The sequence below is a fragment of the Phyllobates terribilis genome, unplaced genomic scaffold (genome assembly GCF_046119375.1).
Source record: "Phyllobates terribilis strain yellow unplaced genomic scaffold, ASM4611937v1 Scaffold_5__5_contigs__length_657084704, whole genome shotgun sequence".
Taxonomy (NCBI): domain Eukaryota; kingdom Metazoa; phylum Chordata; class Amphibia; order Anura; family Dendrobatidae; genus Phyllobates; species Phyllobates terribilis.
Window position 1 is genome coordinate 652,719,488 of NW_027362765.1, and position 27,920 is coordinate 652,747,407.

At 43.6% G+C, this 27,920-nt stretch overlaps 13 non-coding genes and 1 pseudogene across 13 annotated transcripts; all 14 read right to left on the reverse strand.

The window, feature by feature from the left end:
- Positions 1–280: 280 nt before the first annotated feature.
- LOC141151186 (U2 spliceosomal RNA) lies at positions 281–372 on the reverse strand (annotated as a pseudogene).
- A 1,115-nt stretch (positions 373–1,487) lies between these two features.
- On the reverse strand, positions 1,488–1,678 carry LOC141274848 (U2 spliceosomal RNA). Its single transcript, XR_012323110.1, has one exon. It is a non-coding gene; the product is annotated as a U2 spliceosomal RNA (small nuclear RNA).
- A 1,115-nt stretch (positions 1,679–2,793) lies between these two features.
- LOC141149499 (U2 spliceosomal RNA) lies at positions 2,794–2,984 on the reverse strand. The gene has a single exon (XR_012245792.1). It is a non-coding gene; the product is annotated as a U2 spliceosomal RNA (small nuclear RNA).
- A 1,115-nt stretch (positions 2,985–4,099) lies between these two features.
- Positions 4,100–4,290, reverse strand: LOC141274850 (U2 spliceosomal RNA). The gene has a single exon (XR_012323112.1). It is a non-coding gene; the product is annotated as a U2 spliceosomal RNA (small nuclear RNA).
- Positions 4,291–5,405: 1,115 nt separating this feature from the next.
- LOC141274851 (U2 spliceosomal RNA) lies at positions 5,406–5,596 on the reverse strand. Its single transcript, XR_012323113.1, has one exon. It is a non-coding gene; the product is annotated as a U2 spliceosomal RNA (small nuclear RNA).
- A 1,115-nt stretch (positions 5,597–6,711) lies between these two features.
- On the reverse strand, positions 6,712–6,902 carry LOC141274852 (U2 spliceosomal RNA). The gene has a single exon (XR_012323114.1). It is a non-coding gene; the product is annotated as a U2 spliceosomal RNA (small nuclear RNA).
- A 1,112-nt stretch (positions 6,903–8,014) lies between these two features.
- On the reverse strand, positions 8,015–8,205 carry LOC141274853 (U2 spliceosomal RNA). Its single transcript, XR_012323115.1, has one exon. It is a non-coding gene; the product is annotated as a U2 spliceosomal RNA (small nuclear RNA).
- A 1,115-nt stretch (positions 8,206–9,320) lies between these two features.
- Positions 9,321–9,511, reverse strand: LOC141274854 (U2 spliceosomal RNA). Its single transcript, XR_012323116.1, has one exon. It is a non-coding gene; the product is annotated as a U2 spliceosomal RNA (small nuclear RNA).
- A 1,112-nt stretch (positions 9,512–10,623) lies between these two features.
- On the reverse strand, positions 10,624–10,814 carry LOC141274855 (U2 spliceosomal RNA). The gene has a single exon (XR_012323117.1). It is a non-coding gene; the product is annotated as a U2 spliceosomal RNA (small nuclear RNA).
- Positions 10,815–16,832: 6,018 nt separating this feature from the next.
- LOC141274856 (U2 spliceosomal RNA) lies at positions 16,833–17,023 on the reverse strand. Its single transcript, XR_012323118.1, has one exon. It is a non-coding gene; the product is annotated as a U2 spliceosomal RNA (small nuclear RNA).
- A 1,115-nt stretch (positions 17,024–18,138) lies between these two features.
- On the reverse strand, positions 18,139–18,329 carry LOC141274857 (U2 spliceosomal RNA). The gene has a single exon (XR_012323119.1). It is a non-coding gene; the product is annotated as a U2 spliceosomal RNA (small nuclear RNA).
- A 1,115-nt stretch (positions 18,330–19,444) lies between these two features.
- On the reverse strand, positions 19,445–19,635 carry LOC141274858 (U2 spliceosomal RNA). The gene has a single exon (XR_012323120.1). It is a non-coding gene; the product is annotated as a U2 spliceosomal RNA (small nuclear RNA).
- A 1,112-nt stretch (positions 19,636–20,747) lies between these two features.
- Positions 20,748–20,936, reverse strand: LOC141150369 (U2 spliceosomal RNA). Its single transcript, XR_012246587.1, has one exon. It is a non-coding gene; the product is annotated as a U2 spliceosomal RNA (small nuclear RNA).
- A 6,389-nt stretch (positions 20,937–27,325) lies between these two features.
- On the reverse strand, positions 27,326–27,516 carry LOC141149788 (U2 spliceosomal RNA). The gene has a single exon (XR_012246073.1). It is a non-coding gene; the product is annotated as a U2 spliceosomal RNA (small nuclear RNA).
- Between the last annotated feature and the right edge of the window lie 404 nt (positions 27,517–27,920).

The following is a 27,920-nucleotide window of genomic DNA, read 5'->3' on the forward strand; positions in this document are numbered from 1 at the left end:
GGAATTAAAAAATTCCCCATCCTAAGGCCAGAAGGCCCGGAATAAGGGTGTGTGCGAAGAAAGAAAATTTGAAGTGCTTGTGCAAATGTGCCATAAACTCAAGTGGGGTTCCCAATCCCAGTGAGTTAAGGCACCCCAGGGTCACCACTCCTGGGGCACTTCACACTTCGGGCTTTCGATCTTCCCCGGCCCAATGGCGTCGATCCTGGGGGCCATGCTTTCCACCAGATGACTATATTAGCCATCTGGCGTACTAACAAGCGCCTAAACCCCAGTGTGCATAATGTATCAATCTACTAGGGCGGCCAACATCCAAAACGGCCTTTTTGAAAGATACTACACTTGATCTTAGCCAAAAGGCCGAGAAGCGATAACCAGAATTGGTTTCAAACTACGGAGCCACCCAAGGATCCTGAAAAGTCCATTTGTGGAGATGAGCTCCTGGACTCCCGTTAAGAAGACATGTTGTCAACCTCTAGATCCCTTACATGCCTGCACTTTTCGGCTTGCTGCTGCTGCAATCCACGCGTTTTAGATCTGCATAACTCCACCTCTTTAAACACAGCACCTTCACCCCCTGCTGTTCCCACCCGCCTCAACACCGTTGGAAGGGAGGAGAACCAATTAAGGCGGGGGGTGGGGTGGAACGAGCAGCTGTCTACCCTTAGCAGGAGGGCTCCTGATTACATACCTCTCCTGCTGCTGCTGCTGCTGGCTGTCCAGCAGCAGACTGAAGGTGGCTGCTGCTGTGCACAGGTATATAAAGGCTCAGAGCCTATTATGACACGCGCAGCCAGCGTTCCATTGCCACATTCCATCTACTGCAGGCAGGATACCTGGCTGGCTGAATGTCGCTGAGAAGCTCACAGAGACCGCCATAAGCAACAGTTTAACAGAATGCCACAGACTAATCAACCAAACTTTTTGGGTTGGGTTCTCTTTTATAGTCTGCAGGCATTAAATGAAAGAAGTCAGTGTTCCAGCAGAAGGAGACAACGTTTCAGAAAAGGCATTGTAGCAAACCAAAAAAGAAATTTTAAGCGCAGCAGAGTAACCAGCGCACATACCTGTTAGCTCAGGTGAGTTTAAAAGGCTGCTGTTGATAACAAGGGCATTTGCTAAATAGATGGTGTGTGTGCAACAATATACTGAAAGGTCAATTATATTGTGCAGCTTATCTCACCACCTGTAGTTATTTAGGTGAAAGCTCCAAAATGCTTGCCTAATATGTCTGTTTATCCAAAAGGAAGTAAAAAGGGAGAGCTAGAAAGATAGCATTGCATCACATTACATGGCAATGCAATGCACAGTTGCTGAAGTTGAACCAAAATGAGCTTGTAATCTGGCTTCTGCAACTTTGAACATGAAAAATCCAATGAGGAGAAGAAAAGCAAAGCCAAAGAGTCCATCCCAAAATCCGACAAACAAGCAAAATGAACAAAAAACATTGAATTCAATTCTTTCTGATTTTAGAAACTGCATTAAAGAAGGGGTGCACCGGTCCTGGAGATACTGCAATACCAGGTCAATGCGTGGAGTGGACAGAGCAAGCTCTTTTTCCATCTCCCTGTTCTAAAAATCCATTTAATATATGGTCCCCAGATAGGGGACGTATCAGATATTAAACTGATAAGAACAGATACTACACTTGATCTTAGCCAAAAGGCCGAGAAGCGATAACCAGAATTGGTTTCAAACTACGGAGCCACCCAAGGATCCTGAAAAGTCCATTTGTGGAGATGAGCTCCTGGACTCCCGTTAAGAAGACATGTTGTCAACCTCTAGATCCCTTACATGCCTGCACTTTTCGGCTTGCTGCTGCTGCAATCCACGCGTTTTAGATCTGCATAACTCCACCTCTTTAAACACAGCACCTTCACCCCCTGCTGTTCCCACCCGCCTCAACACCGTTGGAAGGGAGGAGAACCAATTAAGGTGGGGGGTGGGGTGGAACGAGCAGCTGTCTACCCTTAGCAGGAGGGCTCCTGATTACATACCTCTCCTGCTGCTGCTGCTGCTGGCTGTCCAGCAGCAGACTGAAGGTGGCTGCTGCTGTGCACAGGTATATAAAGGCTCAGAGCCTATTATGACACGCGCAGCCAGCGTTCCATTGCCACATTCCATCTACTGCAGGCAGGATACCTGGCTGGCTGAATGTCGCTGAGAAGCTCACAGAGACCGCCATAAGCAACAGTTTAACAGAATGCCACAGACTAATCAACCAAACTTTTTGGGTTGGGTTCTCTTTTATAGTCTGCAGGCATTAAATGAAAGAAGTCAGTGTTCCAGCAGAAGGAGACAACGTTTCAGAAAAGGCATTGTAGCAAACCAAAAAAGAAATTTTAAGCGCAGCAGAGTAACCAGCGCACATACCTGTTAGCTCAGGTGAGTTTAAAAGGCTGCTGTTGATAACAAGGGCATTTGCTAAATAGATGGTGTGTGTGCAACAATATACTGAAAGGTCAATTATATTGTGCAGCTTATCTCACCACCTGTAGTTATTTAGGTGAAAGCTCCAAAATGCTTGCCTAATATGTCTGTTTATCCAAAAGGAAGTAAAAAGGGAGAGCTAGAAAGATAGCATTGCATCACATTACATGGCAATGCAATGCACAGTTGCTGAAGTTGAACCAAAATGAGCTTGTAATCTGGCTTCTGCAACTTTGAACATGAAAAATCCAATGAGGAGAAGAAAAGCAAAGCCAAAGAGTCCATCCCAAAATCCGACAAACAAGCAAAATGAACAAAAAACATTGAATTCAATTCTTTCTGATTTTAGAAACTGCATTAAAGAAGGGGTGCACCGGTCCTGGAGATACTGCAATACCAGGTCAATGCGTGGAGTGGACAGAGCAAGCTCTTTTTCCATCTCCCTGTACTAAAAATCCATTTAATATATGGTCCCCAGATAGGGGACGTATCAGATATTAAACTGATAAGAACAGATACTACACTTGATCTTAGCCAAAAGGCCGAGAAGCGATAACCAGAATTGGTTTCAAACTACGGAGCCACCCAAGGATCCTGAAAAGTCCATTTGTGGAGATGAGCTCCTGGACTCCCGTTAAGAAGACATGTTGTCAACCTCTAGATCCCTTACATGCCTGCACTTTTCGGCTTACTGCTGCTGCAATCCACGCGTTTTAGATCTGCATAACTCCACCTCTTTAAACACAGCACCTTCACCCCCTGCTGTTCCCACCCGCCTCAACACCGTTGGAAGGGAGGAGAACCAATTAAGGCGGGGGGTGGGGTGGAACGAGCAGCTGTCTACCCTTAGCAGGAGGGCTCCTGATTACATACCTCTCCTGCTGCTGCTGCTGCTGGCTGTCCAGCAGCAGACTGAAGGTGGCTGCTGCTGTGCACAGGTATATAAAGGCTCAGAGCCTATTATGACACGCGCAGCCAGCGTTCCATTGCCACATTCCATCTACTGCAGGCAGGATACCTGGCTGGCTGAATGTCGCTGAGAAGCTCACAGAGACCGCCATAAGCAACAGTTTAACAGAATGCCACAGACTAATCAACCAAACTTTTTGGGTTGGGTTCTCTTTTATAGTCTGCAGGCATTAAATGAAAGAAGTCAGTGTTCCAGCAGAAGGAGACAACGTTTCAGAAAAGGCATTGTAGCAAACCAAAAAAGAAATTTTAAGCGCAGCAGAGTAACCAGCGCACATACCTGTTAGCTCAGGTGAGTTTAAAAGGCTGCTGTTGATAACAAGGGCATTTGCTAAATAGATGGTGTGTGTGCAACAATATACTGAAAGGTCAATTATATTGTGCAGCTTATCTCACCACCTGTAGTTATTTAGGTGAAAGCTCCAAAATGCTTGCCTAATATGTCTGTTTATCCAAAAGGAAGTAAAAAGGGAGAGCTAGAAAGAGAGCATTGCATCACATTACATGGCAATGCAATGCACAGTTGCTGAAGTTGAACCAAAATGAGCTTGTAATCTGGCTTCTGCAACTTTGAACATGAAAAATCCAATGAGGAGAAGAAAAGCAAAGCCAAAGAGTCCATCCCAAAATCCGACAAACAAGCAAAATGAACAAAAAACATTGAATTCAATTCTTTCTGATTTTAGAAACTGCATTAAAGAAGGGGTGCACCGGTCCTGGAGATACTGCAATACCAGGTCAATGCGTGGAGTGGACAGAGCAAGCTCTTTTTCCATCTCCCTGTTCTAAAAATCCATTTAATATATGGTCCCCAGATAGGGGACGTATCAGATATTAAACTGATAAGAACAGATACTACACTTGATCTTAGCCAAAAGGCCGAGAAGCGATAACCAGAATTGGTTTCAAACTACGGAGCCACCCAAGGATCCTGAAAAGTCCATTTGTGGAGATGAGCTCCTGGACTCCCGTTAAGAAGACATGTTGTCAACCTCTAGATCCCTTACATGCCTGCACTTTTCGGCTTGCTGCTGCTGCAATCCACGCGTTTTAGATCTGCATAACTCCACCTCTTTAAACACAGCACCTTCACCCCCTGCTGTTCCCACCCGCCTCAACACCGTTGGAAGGGAGGAGAACCAATTAAGGCGGGGGGTGGGGTGGAACGAGCAGCTGTCTACCCTTAGCAGGAGGGCTCCTAATTACATACCTCTCCTGCTGCTGCTGCTGCTGGCTGTCCAGCAGCAGACTGAAGGTGGCTGCTGCTGTGCACAGGTATATAAAGGCTCAGAGCCTATTATGACACGCGCAGCCAGCGTTCCATTGCCACATTCCATCTACTGCAGGCAGGATACCTGGCTGGCTGAATGTCGCTGAGAAGCTCACAGAGACCGCCATAAGCAACAGTTTAACAGAATGCCACAGACTAATCAACCAAACTTTTTGGGTTGGGTTCTCTTTTATAGTCTGCAGGCATTAAATGAAAGAAGTCAGTGTTCCAGCAGAAGGAGACAACGTTTCAGAAAAGGCATTGTAGCAAACCAAAAAAGAAATTTTAAGCGCAGCAGAGTAACCAGCGCACATACCTGTTAGCTCAGGTGAGTTTAAAAGGCTGCTGTTGATAACAAGGGCATTTGCTAAATAGATGGTGTGTGTGCAACAATATACTGAAAGGTCAATTATATTGTGCAGCTTATCTCACCACCTGTAGTTATTTAGGTGAAAGCTCCAAAATGCTTGCCTAATATGTCTGTTTATCCAAAAGGAAGTAAAAAGGGAGAGCTAGAAAGATAGCATTGCATCACATTACATGGCAATGCAATGCACAGTTGCTGAAGTTGAACCAAAATGAGCTTGTAATCTGGCTTCTGCAACTTTGAACATGAAAAATCCAATGAGGAGAAGAAAAGCAAAGCCAAAGAGTCCATCCCAAAATCCGACAAACAAGCAAAATGAACAAAAAACATTGAATTCAATTCTTTCTGATTTTAGAAACTGCATTAAAGAAGGGGTGCACCGGTCCTGGAGATACTGCAATACCAGGTCAATGCGTGGAGTGGACAGAGCAAGCTCTTTTTCCATCTCCCTGTTCTAAAAATCCATTTAATATATGGTCCCCAGATAGGGGACGTATCAGATATTAAACTGATAAGAACAGATACTACACTTGATCTTAGCCAAAAGGCCGAGAAGCGATAACCAGAATTGGTTTCAAACTACGGAGCCACCCAAGGATCCTGAAAAGTCCATTTGTGGAGATGAGCTCCTGGACTCCCGTTAAGAAGACATGTTGTCAACCTCTAGATCCCTTACATGCCTGCACTTTTCGGCTTGCTGCTGCTGCAATCCACGCGTTTTAGATCTGCATAACTCCACCTCTTTAAACACAGCACCTTCACCCCCTGCTGTTCCCACCCGCCTCAACACCGTTGGAAGGGAGGAGAACCAATTAAGGCGGGGGGTGGGGTGGAACGAGCAGCTGTCTACCCTTAGCAGGAGGGCTCCTGATTACATACCTCTCCTGCTGCTGCTGCTGCTGGCTGTCCAGCAGCAGACTGAAGGTGGCTGCTGCTGTGCACAGGTATATAAAGGCTCAGAGCCTATTATGACACGCGCAGCCAGCGTTCCATTGCCACATTCCATCTACTGCAGGCAGGATACCTGGCTGGCTGAATGTCGCTGAGAAGCTCACAGAGACCGCCATAAGCAACAGTTTAACAGAATGCCACAGACTAATCAACCAAACTTTTTGGGTTGGGTTCTCTTTTATAGTCTGCAGGCATTAAATGAAAGAAGTCAGTGTTCCAGCAGAAGGAGACAACGTTTCAGAAAAGGCATTGTAGCAAACCAAAAAAGAAATTTTAAGCGCAGCAGAGTAACCAGCGCACATACCTGTTAGCTCAGGTGAGTTTAAAAGGCTGCTGTTGATAACAAGGGCATTTGCTAAATAGATGGTGTGTGTGCAACAATATACTGAAAGGTCAATTATATTGTGCAGCTTATCTCACCACCTGTAGTTATTTAGGTGAAAGCTCCAAAATGCTTGCCTAATATGTCTGTTTATCCAAAAGGAAGTAAAAAGGGAGAGCTAGAAAGATAGCATTGCATCACATTACATGGCAATGCAATGCACAGTTGCTGAAGTTGAACCAAAATGAGCTTGTAATCTGGCTTCTGCAACTTTGAACATGAAAAATCCAATGAGGAGAAGAAAAGCAAAGCCAAAGAGTCCATCCCAAAATCCGACAAACAAGCAAAATGAACAAAAAACATTGAATTCAATTCTTTCTGATTTTAGAAACTGCATTAAAGAAGGGGTGCACCGGTCCTGGAGATACTGCAATACCAGGTCAATGCGTGGAGTGGACAGAGCAAGCTCTTTTTCCATCTCCCTGTTCTAAAAATCCATTTAATATATGGTCCCCAGATAGGGGACGTATCAGATATTAAACTGATAAGAACAGATACTACACTTGATCTTAGCCAAAAGGCCGAGAAGCGATAACCAGAATTGGTTTCAAACTACGGAGCCACCCAAGGATCCTGAAAAGTCCATTTGTAGAGATGAGCTCCTGGACTCCCGTTAAGAAGACATGTTGTCAACCTCTAGATCCCTTACATGCCTGCACTTTTCGGCTTGCTGCTGCTGCAATCCATGCGTTTTAGATCTGCATAACTCCACCTCTTTAAACACAGCACCTTCACCCCCTGCTGTTCCCACCCGCCTCAACACCGTTGGAAGGGAGGAGAACCAATTAAGGCGGGGGGTGGGGTGGAACGAGCAGCTGTCTACCCTTAGCAGGAGGGCTCCTGATTACATACCTCTCCTGCTGCTGCTGCTGGCTGTCCAGCAGCAGACTGAAGGTGGCTGCTGCTGTGCACAGGTATATAAAGGCTCAGAGCCTATTATGACACGCGCAGCCAGCGTTCCATTGCCACATTCCATCTACTGCAGGCAGGATACCTGGCTGGCTGAATGTCGCTGAGAAGCTCACAGAGACCGCCATAAGCAACAGTTTAACAGAATGCCACAGACTAATCAACCAAACTTTTTGGGTTGGGTTCTCTTTTATAGTCTGCAGGCATTAAATGAAAGAAGTCAGTGTTCCAGCAGAAGGAGACAACGTTTCAGAAAAGGCATTGTAGCAAACCAAAAAAGAAATTTTAAGCGCAGCAGAGTAACCAGCGCACATACCTGTTAGCTCAGGTGAGTTTAAAAGGCTTCTGTTGATAACAAGGGCATTTGCTAAATAGATGGTGTGTGTGCAACAATATACTGAAAGGTCAATTATATTGTGCAGCTTATCTCACCACCTGTAGTTATTTAGGTGAAAGCTCCAAAATGCTTGCCTAATATGTCTGTTTATCCAAAAGGAAGTAAAAAGGGAGAGCTAGAAAGATAGCATTGCATCACATTACATGGCAATGCAATGCACAGTTGCTGAAGTTGAACCAAAATGAGCTTGTAATCTGGCTTCTGCAACTTTGAACATGAAAAATCCATTGAGGAGAAGAAAAGCAAAGCCAAAGAGTCCATCCCAAAATCCGACAAACAAGCAAAATGAACAAAAAACATTGAATTCAATTCTTTCTGATTTTAGAAACTGCATTAAAGAAGGGGTGCACCGGTCCTGGAGATACTGCAATACCAGGTCAATGCGTGGAGTGGACAGAGCAAGCTCTTTTTCCATCTCCCTGTTCTAAAAATCCATTTAATATATGGTCCCCAGATAGGGGACGTATCAGATATTAAACTGATAAGAACAGATACTACACTTGATCTTAGCCAAAAGGCCGAGAAGCGATGACCAGAATAGGTTTCAAACTACGGAGCCACCCAAGGATCCTGAAAAGTCCATTTGTGGAGATGAGCTCCTGGACTCCCGTTAAGAAGACATGTTGTCAACCTCTAGATCCCTTACATGCCTGCACTTTTCGGCTTGCTGCTGCTGCAATCCACGCGTTTTAGATCTGCATAACTCCACCTCTTTAAACACAGCACCTTCACCCCCTGCTGTTCCCACCCGCCTCAACACCGTTGGAAGGGAGGAGAACCAATTAAGGCGGGGGGTGGGGTGGAACGAGCAGCTGTCTACCCTTAGCAGGAGGGCTCCTGATTACATACCTCTCCTGCTGCTGCTGCTGCTGGCTGTCCAGCAGCAGACTGAAGGTGGCTGCTGCTGTGCACAGGTATATAAAGGCTCAGAGCCTATTATGACACGCGCAGCCAGCGTTCCATTGCCACATTCCATCTACTGCAGGCAGGATACCTGGCTGGCTGAATGTCGCTGAGAAGCTCACAGAGACCGCCATAAGCAACAGTTTAACAGAATGCCACAGACTAATCAACCAAACTTTTTGGGTTGGGTTCTCTTTTATAGTCTGCAGGCATTAAATGAAAGAAGTCAGTGTTCCAGCAGAAGGAGACAACGTTTCAGAAAAGGCATTGTAGCAAACCAAAAAAGAAATTTTAAGCGCAGCAGAGTAACCAGCGCACATACCTGTTAGCTCAGGTGAGTTTAAAAGGCTTCTGTTGATAACAAGGGCATTTGCTAAATAGATGGTGTGTGTGCAACAATATACTGAAAGGTCAATTATATTGTGCAGCTTATCTCACCACCTGTAGTTATTTAGGTGAAAGCTCCAAAATGCTTGCCTAATATGTCTGTTTATCCAAAAGGAAGTAAAAAGGGAGAGCTAGAAAGATAGCATTGCATCACATTACATGGCAATGCAATGCACAGTTGCTGAAGTTGAACCAAAATGAGCTTGTAATCTGGCTTCTGCAACTTTGAACATGAAAAATCCAATGAGGAGAAGAAAAGCAAAGCCAAAGAGTCCATCCCAAAATCCGACAAACAAGCAAAATGAACAAAAAACATTGAATTCAATTCTTTCTGATTTTAGAAACTGCATTAAAGAAGGGGTGCACCGGTCCTGGAGATACTGCAATACCAGGTCAATGCGTGGAGTGGACAGAGCAAGCTCTTTTTCCATCTCCCTGTTCTAAAAATCCATTTAATATATGGTCCCCAGATAGGGGACGTATCAGATATTAAACTGATAAGAACAGATACTACACTTGATCTTAGCCAAAAGGCCGAGAAGCGATAACCAGAATTGGTTTCAAACTACGGAGCCACCCAAGGATCCTGAAAAGTCCATTTGTGGAGATGAGCTCCTGGACTCCCGTTAAGAAGACATGTTGTCAACCTCTAGATCCCTTACATGCCTGCACTTTTCGGCTTGCTGCTGCTGCAATCCACGCGTTTTAGATCTGCATAACTCCACCTCTTTAAACACAGCACCTTCACCCCCTGCTGTTCCCACCCGCCTCAACACCGTTGGAAGGGAGGAGAACCAATTAAGGCGGGGGGTGGGGTGGAACGAGCAGCTGTCTACCCTTAGCAGGAGGGCTCCTGATTACATACCTCTCCTGCTGCTGCTGCTGGCTGTCCAGCAGCAGACTGAAGGTGGCTGCTGCTGTGCACAGGTATATAAAGGCTCAGAGCCTATTATGACACGCGCAGCCAGCGTTCCATTGCCACATTCCATCTACTGCAGGCAGGATACCTGGCTGGCTGAATGTCGCTGAGAAGCTCACAGAGACCGCCATAAGCAACAGTTTAACAGAATGCCACAGACTAATCAACCAAACTTTTTGGGTTGGGTTCTCTTTTATAGTCTGCAGGCATTAAATGAAAGAAGTCAGTGTTCCAGCAGAAGGAGACAACGTTTCAGAAAAGGCATTGTAGCAAACCAAAAAAGAAATTTTAAGCGCAGCAGAGTAACCAGCGCACATACCTGTTAGCTCAGGTGAGTTTAAAAGGCTGCTGTTGATAACAAGGGCATTTGCTAAATAGATGGTGTGTGTGCAACAATATACTGAAAGGTCAATTATATTGTGCAGCTTATCTCACCACCTGTAGTTATTTAGGTGAAAGCTCCAAAATGCTTGCCTAATATGTCTGTTTATCCAAAAGGAAGTAAAAAGGGAGAGCTAGAAAGATAGCATTGCATCACATTACATGGCAATGCAATGCACAGTTGCTGAAGTTGAACCAAAATGAGCTTGTAATCTGGCTTCTGCAACTTTGAACATGAAAAATCCAATGAGGAGAAGAAAAGCAAAGCCAAAGAGTCCATCCCAAAATCCGACAAACAAGCAAAATGAACAAAAAACATTGAATTCAATTCTTTCTGATTTTAGAAACTGCATTAAAGAAGGGGTGCACCGGTCCTGGAGATACTGCAATACCAGGTCAATGCGTGGAGTGGACAGAGCAAGCTCTTTTTCCATCTCCCTGTTCTAAAAATCCATTTAATATATGGTCCCCAGATAGGGGACGTATCAGATATTAAACTGATAAGAACAGATACTACACTTGATCTTAGCCAAAAGGCCGAGAAGCGATAACCAGAATTGGTTTCAAACTACGGAGCCACCCAAGGATCCTGAAAAGTCCATTTGTGGAGATGAGCTCCTGGACTCCCGTTAAGAAGACATGTTGTCAACCTCTAGATCCCTTACATGCCTGCACTTTTCGGCTTGCTGCTGCTGCAATCCACGCGTTTTAGATCTGCATAACTCCACCTCTTTAAACACAGCACCTTCACCCCCTGCTGTTCCCACCCGCCTCAACACCGTTGGAAGGGAGGAGAACCAATTAAGGCGGGGGGTGGGGTGGAACGAGCAGCTGTCTACCCTTAGCAGGAGGGCTCCTGATTACATACCTCTCCTGCTGCTGCTGCTGCTGGCTGTCCAGCAGCAGACTGAAGGTGGCTGCTGCTGTGCACAGGTATATAAAGGCTCAGAGCCTATTATGACACGCGCAGCCAGCGTTCCATTGCCACATTCCATCTACTGCAGGCAGGATACCTGGCTGGCTGAATTTCGCTGAGAAGCTCACAGAGACCGCCATAAGCAACAGTTTAACAGAATGCCACAGACTAATCAACCAAACTTTTTGGGTTGGGTTCTCTTTTATAGTCTGCAGGCATTAAATGAAAGAAGTCAGTGTTCCAGCAGAAGGAGACAACGTTTCAGAAAAGGCATTGTAGCAAACCAAAAAAGAAATTTTAAGCGCAGCAGAGTAACCAGCGCACATACCTGTTAGCTCAGGTGAGTTTAAAAGGCTGCTGTTGATAACAAGGGCATTTGCTAAATAGATGGTGTGTGTGCAACAATATACTGAAAGGTCAATTATATTGTGCAGCTTATCTCACCACCTGTAGTTATTTAGGTGAAAGCTCCAAAATGCTTGCCTAATATGTCTGTTTATCCAAAAGGAAGTAAAAAGGGAGAGCTAGAAAGATAGCATTGCATCACATTACATGGCAATGCAATGCACAGTTGCTGAAGTTGAACCAAAATGAGCTTGTAATCTGGCTTCTGCAACTTTGAACATGAAAAATCCAATGAGGAGAAGAAAAGCAAAGCCAAAGAGTCCATCCCAAAATCCGACAAACAAGCAAAATGAACAAAAAACATTGAATTCAATTCTTTCTGATTTTAGAAACTGCATTAACCCCTTAAGCCCCGCGGGTGGTTTGCACGTTAATGACCGGGCCAATTTTTACAATTCTGACCACTGTCACTTTATGAGGTAATTACTCTGGAACGCTTCAACGGATCCCCCTGATTCTGATATTGTTTTTTCGTGACATATTGTACTTCATGATTGTGGAAAAATTTATTCGATATCACTTGCGTTTATTTGTGAAAAAAACAGAAATTTGGCGAAAATTTTGAAAATTTTGCAATTTTCAAAATTTGAATTTTTAAGCCCTGAAATCAGAGCGATATGTCACACAAAATACTTAATAAATAACATTTCCCACATGTCTACTTTACATCAGCACAATTTTGGAACCAAAATTTTTTTTTGTTAGGGAGCTATAAGGGTTAAAAGTTGACCAGCGATTTCTCATTTTTCCAACAAAATTTACAAAACCATTTTTTTAGGGACCACATCACATTTGAAGTCACTTTGAGAGGTCTTTATGACAGAAAATACCCAAAAGTGACACCATTCTAAAAACTGCACCCCTCAAGGTGCTCAAAACCACATTCAAGAACTTTATTAACCCTTCAGGTGCTTCACAGGAATTTTTTGAATGTGGAAGAAAAAAATGAACATTTAACTTTTTTCACAAAAATGTTACTTTAGACCCAATTTTTTTTATTTTCACAGGGGTAACAAGAAAAAATGGACCCCAAAATTTGTTGTGCAATTTCCCCTGGGCACGCAGATACCCAATATTTGGGGAAAAAATACTGTTTGGGCGCACGGCAGGGCTCGGAAGGGAAGGAGCGCCATTTGACTTTTTGATTGTAAAATTTGCTTGCATAATTAGCGGACACCATGTTGCGTTTGGAGAGCCGCTGTGTGCCCAAACTTTGGAGCTCCCCCACAAGTGACCCCATTTTGGAAACTAGACCCCCCAAGGCACCTTTCTAGATGCATAGTGAGCACTTGGAACCCCCAGGTGCTTCACAAATTGATTCGTAACAATGAAAAAGTGAAAAAAAAAAACACTTTTTCATTTTTATGAATCAATTTGTGAAGCACCTGAGGGTTCCAAGTGCTCACAATGCATCTAGATAGGTGCCTTGGGGGGTCTAGTTTCCAAAATGGGGTCACTTGTGGGGGAGCTCCAATGTTTGGGCACACAGCGGCTCTCCAAACGCAACATGGTGTCGCTAACAATTTGAGCCGATTTTCCGTTAAATTTGTTAGAGGACACCATGTTGCATTTAGAGAGTCCCTGTGTGCCCAAACATTGGAGCTCCCCCACAAGTGACCCCATTTTGGAAACTAGACCCCCCAAGGCACCTATCTAGATGCATAGTGAGCACTTGGAACCCCCAGGTGCTTCACAAATTGATTCGTAACAATGAAAAAGTGAAAAAAAAAACACTTTTTCATTTGTATGAATCAATTTGTGAAGCACCTGAGGGTTCCAAGTGCTCACTATGCATCTAGATAGGTGCCTTGGGTGGTCTAGTTTCCAAAATGGGGTCACTTGTGGGGGAGCTCCAATATTTGGGCACACAGCGGCTCTCTAAATGCAACATGGTGTCCGCTAACAAATTTAACGCAAAATTGGCTCAAATTGTTAGCGACACCATGTTGCGTTTGGAGAGCTGCTGTGTGCCCAAACATTGGAGCTCCCCCACAAGTGACCCCATTTTGGAAACTAGACCCCCCAAGGCACCTTTCTAGATGCATAGTGAGCACTTGGAACCCCCAGGTGCTTCACAAATTGATTCGTAATAATGAAAAAGTGAAAAAAAAAACACTTTTTCATTTTTACGAATCAATTTGTGAAGCACCTAGGGGTTCCAAGTGCTCACTATGCATCTAGATAGGTGCCTTGGGGGGTCTAGTTTCCAAAATGGGGTCACTTGTGGGGGAGCTCCAATGTTTGGGCACACAGGGACTCTCTAAATGCAACATGGTATCCGCTAACAAATTGAATGGAAAATCGGCTCAAATTGTTAGCGGACGCCACATTGCGTTTGGAGAGCCCCTCTGTGCCCAAACTTTGGAGCTCCCCCACAAGTGACCCCATTTTGGAAACTAGACCCCCCAAGGCACCTATCTAGATTCATAGTGAGCACTTGGAACCCCAGGTGCTTCACAAATTGATTCATAAAAATGAAAAAGTGTTTTTTTTTTCACTTTTTCATTTTTACGAATCAATTTGTGAAGCACCTGGGGGTTCCAAGTGCTCACTATGCATCTAGAAAGGTGCCTTGGGGGGTCTAGTTTCCAAAATGGGGTCACTTGTGGGGGAGCTCCAAAGTTTGGGCACAGAGGGGCTCTCCAAACGCAATGTGGTGTCCGCTAACAATTTGAGCCGGTTTTCCATTCAATTTGTTAGCGGATACCATGTTGCATTTAGAGAGTCCCTGTGTGCCCAAACATTGGAGCTCCCCCACAAGTGACCCCATTTTGGAAACCAGACCCCCAAGGCACCTATCTAGATTCATAGTGAGCACTTGGAACCCCAGGTGCTTCACAAATTGATTCATAAAAATGAAAAAGTGTTTTATTTTCACTTTTTCATTTTTACGAATCAATTTGTGAAGCACCTGGGTGTTCTAAGTGCTCACTATGCATCTAGATAGGTGCCTTGGGGGTCTAGTTTCCAAAATGGGGTCACTTGTGGGGGAGCTCCAATGTTTGGGCACACAGGGGCTCTCCAAACGCAACATGGCGTCCGCTAACAATTTGAGCCGATTTTCCATTCAATTTGTTAGCGGACACCATGTCGCGTTTGGAGAGCCCGTGATGTGCCTAAACAGTGGAGCTCCCCCACAAGTGTCCCCATTTTGGAAACTATACCCCTCAAAGATTTTATTAAGGTGTATAGTGAACATTTTGAACCCAGAGGTACGGCACATTATTTGTTTACATTAGGTCATCATATTGAATAAGTTGTCATTATTCTTGAGCGCAAGTGCTCGCTACTTGAGTTTGCATCGGGTACTCAGGTATGCACCATGTACAGCGTGTGCTCGAGTGACATGCTCGAGTCCCTGCTCCGCATGTTTCACGGTTATTATACACCCAAAAAAAAACATGCGGGGATCGCTCGTGCATGGCAGGCAATCCCCGTAAAGTTTTTTGGCCGCGAAGCATATGGGGCAGAGACTCGAGCATGTCACTCAAATACCCACGATACTAAATGCATACCAGAGCACCCGATGCAAACTCAAGTAGCGAGCACTTGCTCTCAACACTAGTCGCCATATCGTCATCTTTTTTTCTTACTTTTGAAAAAAATCCCAACCCCAGCCCTAACCCTAGCACAACCCTAGCCCCAGCACAACCCTAGCCCCAGCACAACCCTAGCCCCAGCACAACCCTAGCCCCAGCACAACCCTAGCCCCAGCACAACCCTAGCCCCAAACCCAGCCCTAACCCTAGCCCAATCCTAACTCAAGAGTTTATTTTTGACGCCTTTCCTTGTGCGGTATAAGTGATTAGACGACTTTATTCTTCGGGTCGGTGTGATTACAGCAATGCCAGAATCATATGGGGTTTTTATGACTGACAGCTGTCACACACTAAAAGACGCATTTTTTGTAAAATCTAGTTTTTGCATCGCCATATTTTGAGAGCTATAATTTTTCCAGATTTTGGCAGACAGTCATGTGACGGCTCGTTTTTTGCGGGATGACTTGACGTTGTTATTGGTGCCATTTTCAGGCACGTGACATTTTTTGATCGCTTTCTATTCCGATTTTTGGGAGGCAGAATAAACAAAAACCAACAATTCAGGAATTGTTTTTTTTTTTTTTTTTTTTTTTATTCTGTTCCGCGTGTGGTAAAATTGATGAGGCAGCTTTACTCTTCGGGTCAGTACGTTTACAGCGGTACCACATTTGTATCATTTTTCTATGTTTTGGCGCTTATACACAATAAAAGCTATTTTATAGAAAAAAATATTTTTTAGTATCGCTTTATTCTGAGAGCTATAACTTTTTTATTTTTCAGCTGATGGAGCTATATGGCGGCTTGTTTTTTGCGGGACGAGATGACGTTTTCAGCGGTATCATTTTTATTTATATGCGTCTTTTTGATCGCGTGTTATTCCACTTTTTGTTTGGCGGTATGGTGATAAAGCATTGTTTTTTGCTTGTTTTTTTTTTTTTTTTTTTTTACCGTGTTCACTGAAGGGGTTAACTAGTGGGACAGTTTTATAGGTCAGGTTGTTCCGGACGTGGCGATACCAAATATGTGTACTTTTATTGTTTTTTTTTATTTTTTTTATAATAATATTTATTGATGGGTACATTATATTTTTATTTTTGGTGTATTATTTTTTTTATTTTTTTATAATATTTTTGCACATTTTTTTTTTTTTTTTTCCCACTTTCACACAGTTTATACACTTTATTACTTTGTCCCACTCTGGGACTTTCACTTTTTTTTTTCTGATCGCCTGCATGGCATAGGAATGGAGCACCATCCCTATGCCATGAAGGCTGTCAGAAGTGCACAGTGTGAAGATTGCTTGGAGATACACTGCGCATGTCCAAGCAATCTTCCTGCTCTCCGGTGACCCGGATGTTGTCATGACGACATCGGGTCGTCATGGCAACACCCGGGAAGCCTTTGCAGACTGCGCTGGAAGCCGGAAGAGGAGGTGAGTATCGCCGATCACCTCCCCTTGCCCCCGCAATGCCGCGATCGACTTCGATCGCAGCATCGCGGGGGTTAATGTGCTGGGAGCGGTGCGTGACCGCTCCCTGCACATAGTACCGGGTGTCAGCTGTGACAATCAGCTGACACCCGGCGGCGATCGCGCCCGCACAGCCTGTGTGCGCGCGCGATCGCGATGACGTACTAATACGGGTCTGGCTCTTAAGTCCCAGGGCACAGACGCGTATTAGTACGTCAGATGTTATTAAGGGGTTAAAGAAGGGGTGCACCGGTCCTGGAGATACTGCAATACCAGGTCAATGCGTGGAGTGGACAGAGCAAGCTCTTTTTCCATCTCCCTGTTCTAAAAATCCATTTAATATATGGTCCCCAGATAGGGGACGTATCAGATATTAAACTGATAAGAACAGATACTACACTTGATCTTAGCCAAAAGGCCGAGAAGCGATAACCAGAATTGGTTTCAAACTACGGAGCCACCCAAGGATCCTGAAAAGTCCATTTGTGGAGATGAGCTCCTGGACTCCCGTTAAGAAGACATGTTGTCAACCTCTAGATCCCTTACATGCCTGCACTTTTCGGCTTGCTGCTGCTGCAATCCACGCGTTTTAGATCTGCATAACTCCACCTCTTTAAACACAGCACCTTCACCCCCTGCTGTTCCCACCCGCCTCAACACCGTTGGAAGGGAGGAGAACCAATTAAGGCGGGGGGTGGGGTGGAACGAGCAGCTGTCTACCCTTAGCAGGAGGGCTCCTGATTACATACCTCTCCTGCTGCTGCTGCTGCTGGCTGTCCAGCAGCAGACTGAAGGTGGCTGCTGCTGTGCACAGGTATATAAAGGCTCAGAGCCTATTATGACACGCGCAGCCAGCGTTCCATTGCCACATTCCATCTACTGCAGGCAGGATACCTGGCTGGCTGAATGTCGCTGAGAAGCTCACAGAGACCGCCATAAGCAACAGTTTAACAGAATGCCACAGACTAATCAACCAAACTTTTTGGGTTGGGTTCTCTTTTATAGTCTGCAGGCATTAAATGAAAGAAGTCAGTGTTCCAGCAGAAGGAGACAACGTTTCAGAAAAGGCATTGTAGCAAACCAAAAAAGAAATTTTAAGCGCAGCAGAGTAACCAGCGCACATACCTGTTAGCTCAGGTGAGTTTAAAAGGCTGTTGTTGATAACAAGGGCATTTGCTAAATAGATGGTGTGTGTGCAACAATATACTGAAAGGTCAATTATATTGTGCAGCTTATCTCACCACCTGTAGTTATTTAGGTGAAAGCTCCAAAATGCTTGCCTAATATGTCTGTTTATCCAAAAGGAAGTAAAAAGGGAGAGCTAGAAAGATAGCATTGCATCACATTACATGGCAATGCAATGCACAGTTGCTGAAGTTGAACCAAAATGAGCTTGTAATCTGGCTTCTGCAACTTTGAACATGAAAAATCCAATGAGGAGAAGAAAAGCAAAGCCAAAGAGTCCATCCCAAAATCCGACAAACAAGCAAAATGAACAAAAAACATTGAATTCAATTCTTTCTGATTTTAGAAACTGCATTAAAGAAGGGGTGCACCGGTCCTGGAGATACTGCAATACCAGGTCAATGCGTGGAGTGGACAGAGCAAGCTCTTTTTCCATCTCCCTGTTCTAAAAATCCATTTAATATATGGTCCCCAGATAGGGGACGTATCAGATATTAAACTGATAAGAACAGATACTACACTTGATCTTAGCCAAAAGGCCGAGAAGCGATAACCAGAATTGGTTTCAAACTACGGAGCCACCCAAGGATCCTGAAAAGTCCATTTGTGGAGATGAGCTCCTGGACTCCCGTTAAGAAGACATGTTGTCAACCTCTAGATCCCTTACATGCCTGCACTTTTCGGCTTGCTGCTGCTGCAATCCACGCGTTTTAGATCTGCATAACTCCACCTCTTTAAACACAGCACCTTCACCCCCTGCTGTTCCCACCCGCCTCAACACCGTTGGAAGGGAGGAGAACCAATTAAGGCGGGGGGTGGGGTGGAACGAGCAGCTGTCTACCCTTAGCAGGAGGGCTCCTGATTACATACCTCTCCTGCTGCTGCTGCTGCTGGCTGTCCAGCAGCAGACTGAAGGTGGCTGCTGCTGTGCACAGGTATATAAAGGCTCAGAGCCTATTATGACACGCGCAGCCAGCGTTCCATTGCCACATTCCATCTACTGCAGGCAGGATACCTGGCTGGCTGAATGTCGCTGAGAAGCTCACAGAGACCGCCATAAGCAACAGTTTAACAGAATGCCACAGACTAATCAACCAAACTTTTTGGGTTGGGTTCTCTTTTATAGTCTGCAGGCATTAAATGAAAGAAGTCAGTGTTCCAGCAGAAGGAGACAACGTTTCAGAAAAGGCATTGTAGCAAACCAAAAAAGAAATTTTAAGCGCAGCAGAGTAACCAGCGCACATACCTGTTAGCTCAGGTGAGTTTAAAAGGCTGCTGTTGATAACAAGGGCATTTGCTAAATAGATGGTGTGTGTGCAACAATATACTGAAAGGTCAATTATATTGTGCAGCTTATCTCACCACCTGTAGTTATTTAGGTGAAAGCTCCAAAATGCTTGCCTAATATGTCTGTTTATCCAAAAGGAAGTAAAAAGGGAGAGCTAGAAAGATAGCATTGCATCACATTACATGGCAATGCAATGCACAGTTGCTGAAGTTGAACCAAAATGAGCTTGTAATCTGGCTTCTGCAACTTTGAACATGAAAAATCCAATGAGGAGAAGAAAAGCAAAGCCAAAGAGTCCATCCCAAAATCCGACAAACAAGCAAAATGAACAAAAAACATTGAATTCAATTCTTTCTGATTTTAGAAACTGCATTAAAGAAGGGGTGCACCGGTCCTGGAGATACTGCAATACCAGGTCAATGCGTGGAGTGGACAGAGCAAGCTCTTTTTCCATCTCCCTGTTCTAAAAATCCATTTAATATATGGTCCCCAGATAGGGGACGTATCAGATATTAAACTGATAAGAACAGATACTACACTTGATCTTAGCCAAAAGGCCGAGAAGCGATAACCAGAATTGGTTTCAAACTACGGAGCCACCCAAGGATCCTGAAAAGTCCATTTGTGGAGATGAGCTCCTGGACTCCCGTTAAGAAGACATGTTGTCAACCTCTAGATCCCTTACATGCCTGCACTTTTCGGCTTGCTGCTGCTGCAATCCACGCGTTTTAGATCTGCATAACTCCACCTCTTTAAACACAGCACCTTCACCCCCTGCTGTTCCCACCCGCCTCAACACCGTTGGAAGGGAGGAGAACCAATTAAGGCGGGGGGTGGGGTGGAACGAGCAGCTGTCTACCCTTAGCAGGAGGGCTCCTGATTACATACCTCTCCTGCTGCTGCTGCTGGCTGTCCAGCAGCAGACTGAAGGTGGCTGCTGCTGTGCACAGGTATATAAAGGCTCAGAGCCTATTATGACACGCGCAGCCAGCGTTCCATTGCCACATTCCATCTACTGCAGGCAGGATACCTGGCTGGCTGAATGTCGCTGAGAAGCTCACAGAGACCGCCATAAGCAACAGTTTAACAGAATGCCACAGACTAATCAACCAAACTTTTTGGGTTGGGTTCTCTTTTATAGTCTGCAGGCATTAAATGAAAGAAGTCAGTGTTCCAGCAGAGGGAGACAACGTTTCAGAAAAGGCATTGTAGCAAACCAAAAAAGAAATTTTAAGCGCAGCAGAGTAACCAGCGCACATACCTGTTAGCTCAGGTGAGTTTAAAAGGCTGCTGTTGATAACAAGGGCATTTGCTAAATAGATGGTGTGTGTGCAACAATATACTGAAAGGTCAATTATATTGTGCAGCTTATCTCACCACCTGTAGTTATTTAGGTGAAAGCTCCAAAATGCTTGCCTAATATGTCTGTTTATCCAAAAGGAAGTAAAAAGGGAGAGCTAGAAAGATAGCATTGCATCACATTACATGGCAATGCAATGCACAGTTGCTGAAGTTGAACCAAAATGAGCTTGTAATCTGGCTTCTGCAACTTTGAACATGAAAAATCCAATGAGGAGAAGAAAAGCAAAGCCAAAGAGTCCATCCCAAAATCCGACAAACAAGCAAAATGAACAAAAAACATTGAATTCAATTCTTTCTGATTTTAGAAACTGCATTAAAGAAGGGGTGCACCGGTCCTGGAGATACTGCAATACCAGGTCAATGCGTGGAGTGGACAGAGCAAGCTCTTTTTCCATCTCCCTGTTCTAAAAATCCATTTAATATATGGTCCCCAGATAGGGGACGTATCAGATATTAAACTGATAAGAACAGATTTTTTTTTTAATTTGGCTATCCCCTGCAGAGGGATAAAACCGTTTATTAAAACTTTAACAAATTACAAGCATAATTACACAAATACCAAACGTTAAAAGACAAATGAAATTTACAAAACAAAAAAATACAAAGATTTTAAATAATTAGGTTCCATTGGTCAACAAGCCATTTTTTGAAAATATGTACATTCTTCTTTTTGTCAATTAAATAATAAGTATACATTTCACATAAACATAAACTTAAAACATCATTCACTGATAAAACATCTTGTTTAAAAATAGCAATGTTGCGCGCTTTCCAGAGAGATGACTTGGCGCAGTTCACTGTCTTCCAAGCCATTGTGTACTGGTCCATTGTGGGGCATTCCATAAGTCCGTATAGCACAGTTTTATATGTAAAGTCCTTGAGGTCTGCCACCCTTTCCAGTAGGGGGAGCAGTCTTCTCCAGAAATCCTTTGCAAAATTACATGTCCATAATAGATGTTCCACCGTTTCCTCTTCTTGGCATCCGGCTCTTGGGCAGATGGCAGACCTCACAAATCCTCTTCTGTATTGGAATGCCCGGCAAGGAAGACAGCGGTGCATGCAACTCCAAGCCAGATCTCTCTGTTCATTAAAAAGATAAAAAACGTTAATCATTTTCCAGATAGACATAGATTTGTCATCATCATATCTGTCAACATTACATATTTCCTCACTTTTACGTATTTCTTTATTTAGTTTCTTACTTTTTCTTAATTCCTCTATTTTCTTAGTCCCTAAATTAAAATCGGACACTATTTTCCTTAAAATCTCATAATGCGTCGACAAATTAAAAGCATGGGGCACAGATATATTAACTTCATACCATCCAAACTTTCTCATAAAAAATCCTGTATTAAAACGCATAAAAAAGGACCAATAGTGATTCTTAAAAAGGGCATTAAAACAGTAAACGAACAGATGGATTAAAAGAAACCTATTAAAATCTGGAAAATCTTTACCACCTTTTACTTTTGATTTCATCACGATTTCTCTTTTCAGCTTTTCCATTTTTGAGTTCCAAAAGAAGGTAAAACAGGTTTTGGTTATCTTTTTTAAAACATTAACAGGCGGGGGGAAAACCATGCTAAGATACAATAAAAGAGGTAAAATCACCATCTTTAAAACCAATACTTTACCCTCCATTGTAAGTCTCCTCATGTTCCACATACATATTTTCGTATTTACTTTCTGTGTAACTGTTTCCCAACTATTATAACCATCATTATTTTCAGTGAATGATATACCTAAAATGGAAATGGATTCGGAGACATTAATTGGTACATCACGTAAAATCATCCCCCCAACACTTAAAATGTTACACTTATTAAAATTGATTTTAAAACCAGAAGCTAGACAAAAGGATTGCACTTGATGGAGAGTGGCCGTAAGTAATGGTGCATCTGTACACAAGACCGCCACGTCATCCATGTAGCCTACAACCTTGGCCTCCAAACCACCGCTTCCAGGCAGAGGGACACCGCATATCTGTTTATTTTGGCGTATTGCACATAACATTGGTTCCAGTGGACAGATAAACAGTAGCAGGGACAGAGGGCATCCCTGTTTCACCCCTGACCGTAAAAATACCTCTTGTGTCTTAAAACCATTCACTAAAATCTTACTTGTACAATCCTTGTAAAATGCTTTAAGCGATAGTAAAAACCCTTCTGGTATGCCCATTTTCTCTAAAACTTTAAAAAGATAAAAGTGTGAGACACGGTCAAATGCTTTTTCAAAATCAATAGATAAAATCGCCATTTTCCCCTTTCTGTCTTTCACATCCTCAATACAGTCTTTCACTAAATTCAGATTGTCCCATATACTGCGCCCCGGCACCCCACACACTTGATTAGAATGAATAACTTTGCTGATGACTTCTTTTAGACGATTTGCACAAATTTTAGCCATTATTTTATAGTCACAATTTAAAAGTGTTATTGGTCTCCAGTTTTCTAATTTTGATTTATCACCTTTTTTGTATAGGAGGGAGACTTCACCTTTCTTCCAGGAATTTAATAAAACCTTATTATTAAAAACCTCAGTAAACAAATAAAACAAATCATCTTTTAAAATATCATAAAAACATACATAAAATTCTATTGGGATGCCATCAGGACCAGGGACCTTTCCAGTTTTAAAACTTTTAATAGTTTTTAACACTTCTTGTTCCGTTAAAACTTGGGATAAAAACTCTTGGGATGCGGGATCTAAAACAGCTGTTAGTCCTTGCAGCGAATCATCCATTAATTTATTATCTATATTTTTTCCATTAAAAAGATTAGAAAAAAAAAACTCAACTTTACCCAGCATATTTTTTATATTATTCTCACCATCTATATGGTCAATTATCACTTTTTCTTTTTTATTTTTCCTAAAAAAATATCTGGAACACTTTTCATTTTCTTCTATATGTTGTACTCTAGAACGAAAAATTATCTCTTTTCCTTTTTGTTCTAGCCATTTTGAAATCTCTTCTTTAAGTTTGAAATATCAAGTTGTACATCTATCCCATTGTCTCTGAGCTTAAATAATGTTTGTAGGCGGGTATTTAAAATTCTATATTCTTCATATTTTTCTTTGGCTCTACATATACTCTTTTTAATAAAAAAGTCTTTTATTTTTACTTTCATTCTATCCCACCATACACTCATAGTCTCATTTGTTTTTTTCCCTTTTCTACATTTCCTATAAAACTCAATAAAATCTGATAAAATCTGCGGGTCGGTTAAAAGGGATACGTTCATTTTCCAGCTTTTCTTACCACATTTTTTGTTGTCATTTACTTTTATGGTAAAGGATAAAAGTTTATGGTCTGAAAATATATTAGTTAAAACTTCACATTTGGCAGGTATTGTTTTATCTGAACCAAAAATAAAATCAATCCTAGAGCTACAATTAGCATTGCTCCAAGTGAAACCGGCATCCTCTGGGCTGTCACTATGACACTCTTTATATATGTCTATCAATTTAGCATCTTTGACTATATCATGTAGCATACCTGAGGTTTTATCGTAGTTCCTGCTTACAGAGCTGGAGCGCCGGTTTTCACCTTTTAAAACACAATTAAAATCCCCTGCTAAGATAAAAGGTTCAGAGTTATTAATAAATAATGGTAAAAGATCAAGCATTTCGGCTCTTTCATTTTTCTCTGGGGATCCATAAAAATTTAAAAACTGCCATCTAATACCATCAATAAAAGCTTTCACTAATAAAATACGACCTGGTAGAATTTCCTGAATAAAATCAATTAAAACGTTCCCTTTAAAAAGTATGGCTACACCCGCTGATCCTGCAGCATTCGATCCGGACCAGACAGATGGCCCACACTTCCACTCATCTTTATATTTTTGATATGACATTTCATGTGGGATATTACATTCTTGCAGAAAAAATACAGATGCAGTAAAACACGTAAAAAAATTAAAAAGAGCAGTTCTTCTCGTGTTAGATTTTATGCCTCTCACGTTGAGGGAAATACCTTTGAGTTCAGCCATCATTAGAAAATGTAAAAATTTTACTTAGGTAACTAAGAGCAACGGATTTACCTGTCCGATGAACCTGATCAGACCACTGGGCTTGCGCCTCCCTCCTCATCTGATAGTATCGTCACGAGAGTCTCCGTGGAGGAGGAAAGATTACCACATTTATATAAACCCGACGCTACACTGGCATAGCTCGGAGGGCTGGCTGGCAGAACCCGCTGGGTCTCCATTGGCTGGCCATGCAGTTCCTCATCAGGTGGGTCCCCGAGGGGTTCCGCCGCCCCTGTTTGACCTGTAGAAGGTCGTCCTATAGGAGGAGGTTGCGCACAAGGCAGAGCCTCTGACTCTTCAGAGGCAGCAAGATCCCGGTCCCCACCTGTAGCAGCGGAGACCGAAACCCCTGAGGGTCCAGCGTCCACGTCCCCTTCTGGAGAAGTGTCCATCTGTTCACCTCCTGCTGCCTCCTCCGAACCACCCTTTTTCTTTTTCTTAGGACCCACCTTTATCCACTCAGCGCCCTCAGCCCTAGGAGACTCAGACTGGGCATGGGCTTCTGTGTCGGCCTTTTGCCGGTCCCTTTTGACCTTACCAGTAGTGCCCTTCTGCTCCTTCTCAGCCCTCCTTTTGGACTCCTGCAGGTCCTGCAGCCAGGTTTTGGGATTTGGTATTTTACCTGTCATAGACTCTGGAGACACTTCACTATTTGGTACGCCCTTATTGTCTCCAGAGGCTCCAGGTTGTTGTTCCTCCTCCTGAGGGGTGGTCTGATCTTTTGGTCCTTGGTCGGACGTCTTGGACTTCCCCTTTTGCTCATCTTCCCGAAATCTGTGAGGGCAAGAAAAATAAAAGTGACCTGGAGTCTGGCAAAAACTGCATTTCTTTTCCTTAGGGCATTCTTTTGTCTCATGTTCTTCACTAGCACAATTTCTACATGATACATGACAGTTTTCTTTTGAATGACCATAGCGCCCACAATTTCTGCAATATACTGGCATCCCAGAAAAGAAGAAATCCCCATTTGTTTGCCCAATTTTGAAACGGGCAGGGGGGAGCCGTATACCACCTGGTGTATTTGGATCTCTTGTACACTTCACAAGGAATTTCCACTTAGATGTCCATATGTTATATTCGTTTAATATCTTCCCAATACATTTAACACTTTTAAAATAAATTGCTAGAAATGACATTACTTCTGGAGCAGAAACAAAGGGCGAAAATACTTTTACAATAACCAGTCTTACCTCATCCAGGACGTGCTCAACAATTTGTATCCCTTTCAAAACAGGACTATTTTCAACTTTTTTTAACTTTTCTAGTACATCTCTAAAAATACCTTCTCCGGTGAATGTGATGTCATAGTCACCTCTTCTGGGATAATCCTGGATGGAGAGAATTTCATTCCTTTGTACGCCAAGAAGGTTCCTGAGCACGTCCTGGACTACATACCGTAATTTTCTCATATCCGAGCCACCCGCCGTGAAGTGAACTCGGATAGAGTTTTTTAGCCTCGCATAAAGAGGCACGAGGTTAGGGTCAACCTCCATGGAAAAACGCAACAAGGTTGGAAATTGCAGCCGCTTGCAATCTGCGCTCCCAGTGTTCTTGCAGCGAAAAACACCTGGAAGCTGGGGGATCGCAACTCGTTACCCTGGGACTAAGCCCTCTCCCTAATAGCAGCAAGCAGGTTAAGTCCACCAAAGTGGACGATCCTGCCAGGCCAAGGAGAGGGGTACCCGAGTGCCCTTCAACCACAATCTCCTGCAATAAAGCACTTGATCGTAGCCAAAAGGCCGAGAAGCGATAACCAGAATTGGTTTCAAACTACGGAGCCACCCAAGGATCCTGAAAAGTCCATTTGTGGAGATGAGCTCCTGGACTCCCGTTAAGAAGACATGTTGTCAACCTCTAGATCCCTTACATGCCTGCACTTTTCGGCTTGCTGCTGCTGCAATCCACGCGTTTTAGATCTGCATAACTCCACCTCTTTAAACACAGCACCTTCACCCCCTGCTGTTCCCACCCGCCTCAACACCGTTGGAAGGGAGGAGAACCAATTAAGGCGGGGGGTGGGGTGGAACGAGCAGCTGTCTACCCTTAGCAGGAGGGCTCCTGATTACATACCTCTCCTGCTGCTGCTGCTGCTGGCTGTCCAGCAGCAGACTGAAGGTGGCTGCTGCTGTGCACAGGTATATAAAGGCTCAGAGCCTATTATGACACGCGCAGCCAGCGTTCCATTGCCACATTCCATCTACTGCAGGCAGGATACCTGGCTGGCTGAATGTCGCTGAGAAGCTCACAGAGACCGCCATAAGCAACAGTTTAACAGAATGCCACAGACTAATCAACCAAACTTTTTGGGTTGGGTTCTCTTTTATAGTCTGCAGGCATTAAATGAAAGAAGTCAGTGTTCCAGCAGAGGGAGACAACGTTTCAGAAAAGGCATTGTAGCAAACCAAAAAAGAAATTTTAAGCGCAGCAGAGTAACCAGCGCACATACCTGTAAGCTCAGGTGAGTTTAAAAGGCTGCTGTTGATAACAAGGGCATTTGCTAAATAGATGGTGTGTGTGCAACAATATACTGAAAGGTCAATTATATTGTGCAGCTTATCTCACCACCTGTAGTTATTTAGGTGAAAGCTCCAAAATGCTTGCCTAATATGTCTGTTTATCCAAAAGGAAGTAAAAAGGGAGAGCTAGAAAGATAGCATTGCATCACATTACATGGCAATGCAATGCACAGTTGCTGAAGTTGAACCAAAATGAGCTTGTAATCTGGCTTCTGCAACTTTGAACATGAAAAATCCAATGAGGAGAAGAAAAGCAAAGCCAAAGAGTCCATCCCAAAATCCGACAAACAAGCAAAATGAACAAAAAACATTGAATTCAATTCTTTCTGATTTTAGGAACTGCATTAAAGAAGGGGTGCACCGGTCCTGGAGATACTGCAATACCAGGTCAATGCGTGGAGTGGACAGAGCAAGCTCTTTTTCCATCTCCCTGTTCTAAAAATCCATTTAATATATGGTCCCCAGATAGGGGACGTATCAGATATTAAACTGATAAGAACAAATACTACACTTGATCTTAGCCAAAAGGCCGAGAAGCGATAACCAGAATTGGTTTCAAACTACGGAGCCACCCAAGGATCCTGAAAAGTCCATTTGTGGAGATGAGCTCCTGGACTCCCGTTAAGAAGACATGTTGTCAACCTCTAGATCCCTTACATGCCTGCACTTTTCGGCTTGCTGCTGCTGCAATCCACGCGTTTTAGATCTGCATAACTCCACCTCTTTAAACACAGCACCTTCACCCCCTGCTGTTCCCACCCGCCTCAACACCGTTGGAAGGGAGGAGAACCAATTAAGGCGGGGGGTGGGGTGGAACGAGCAGCTGTCTACCCTTAGCAGGAGGGCTCCTGATTACATACCTCTCCTGCTGCTGCTGCTGCTGGCTGTCCAGCAGCAGACTGAAGGTGGCTGCTGCTGTGCACAGGTATATAAAGGCTCAGAGCC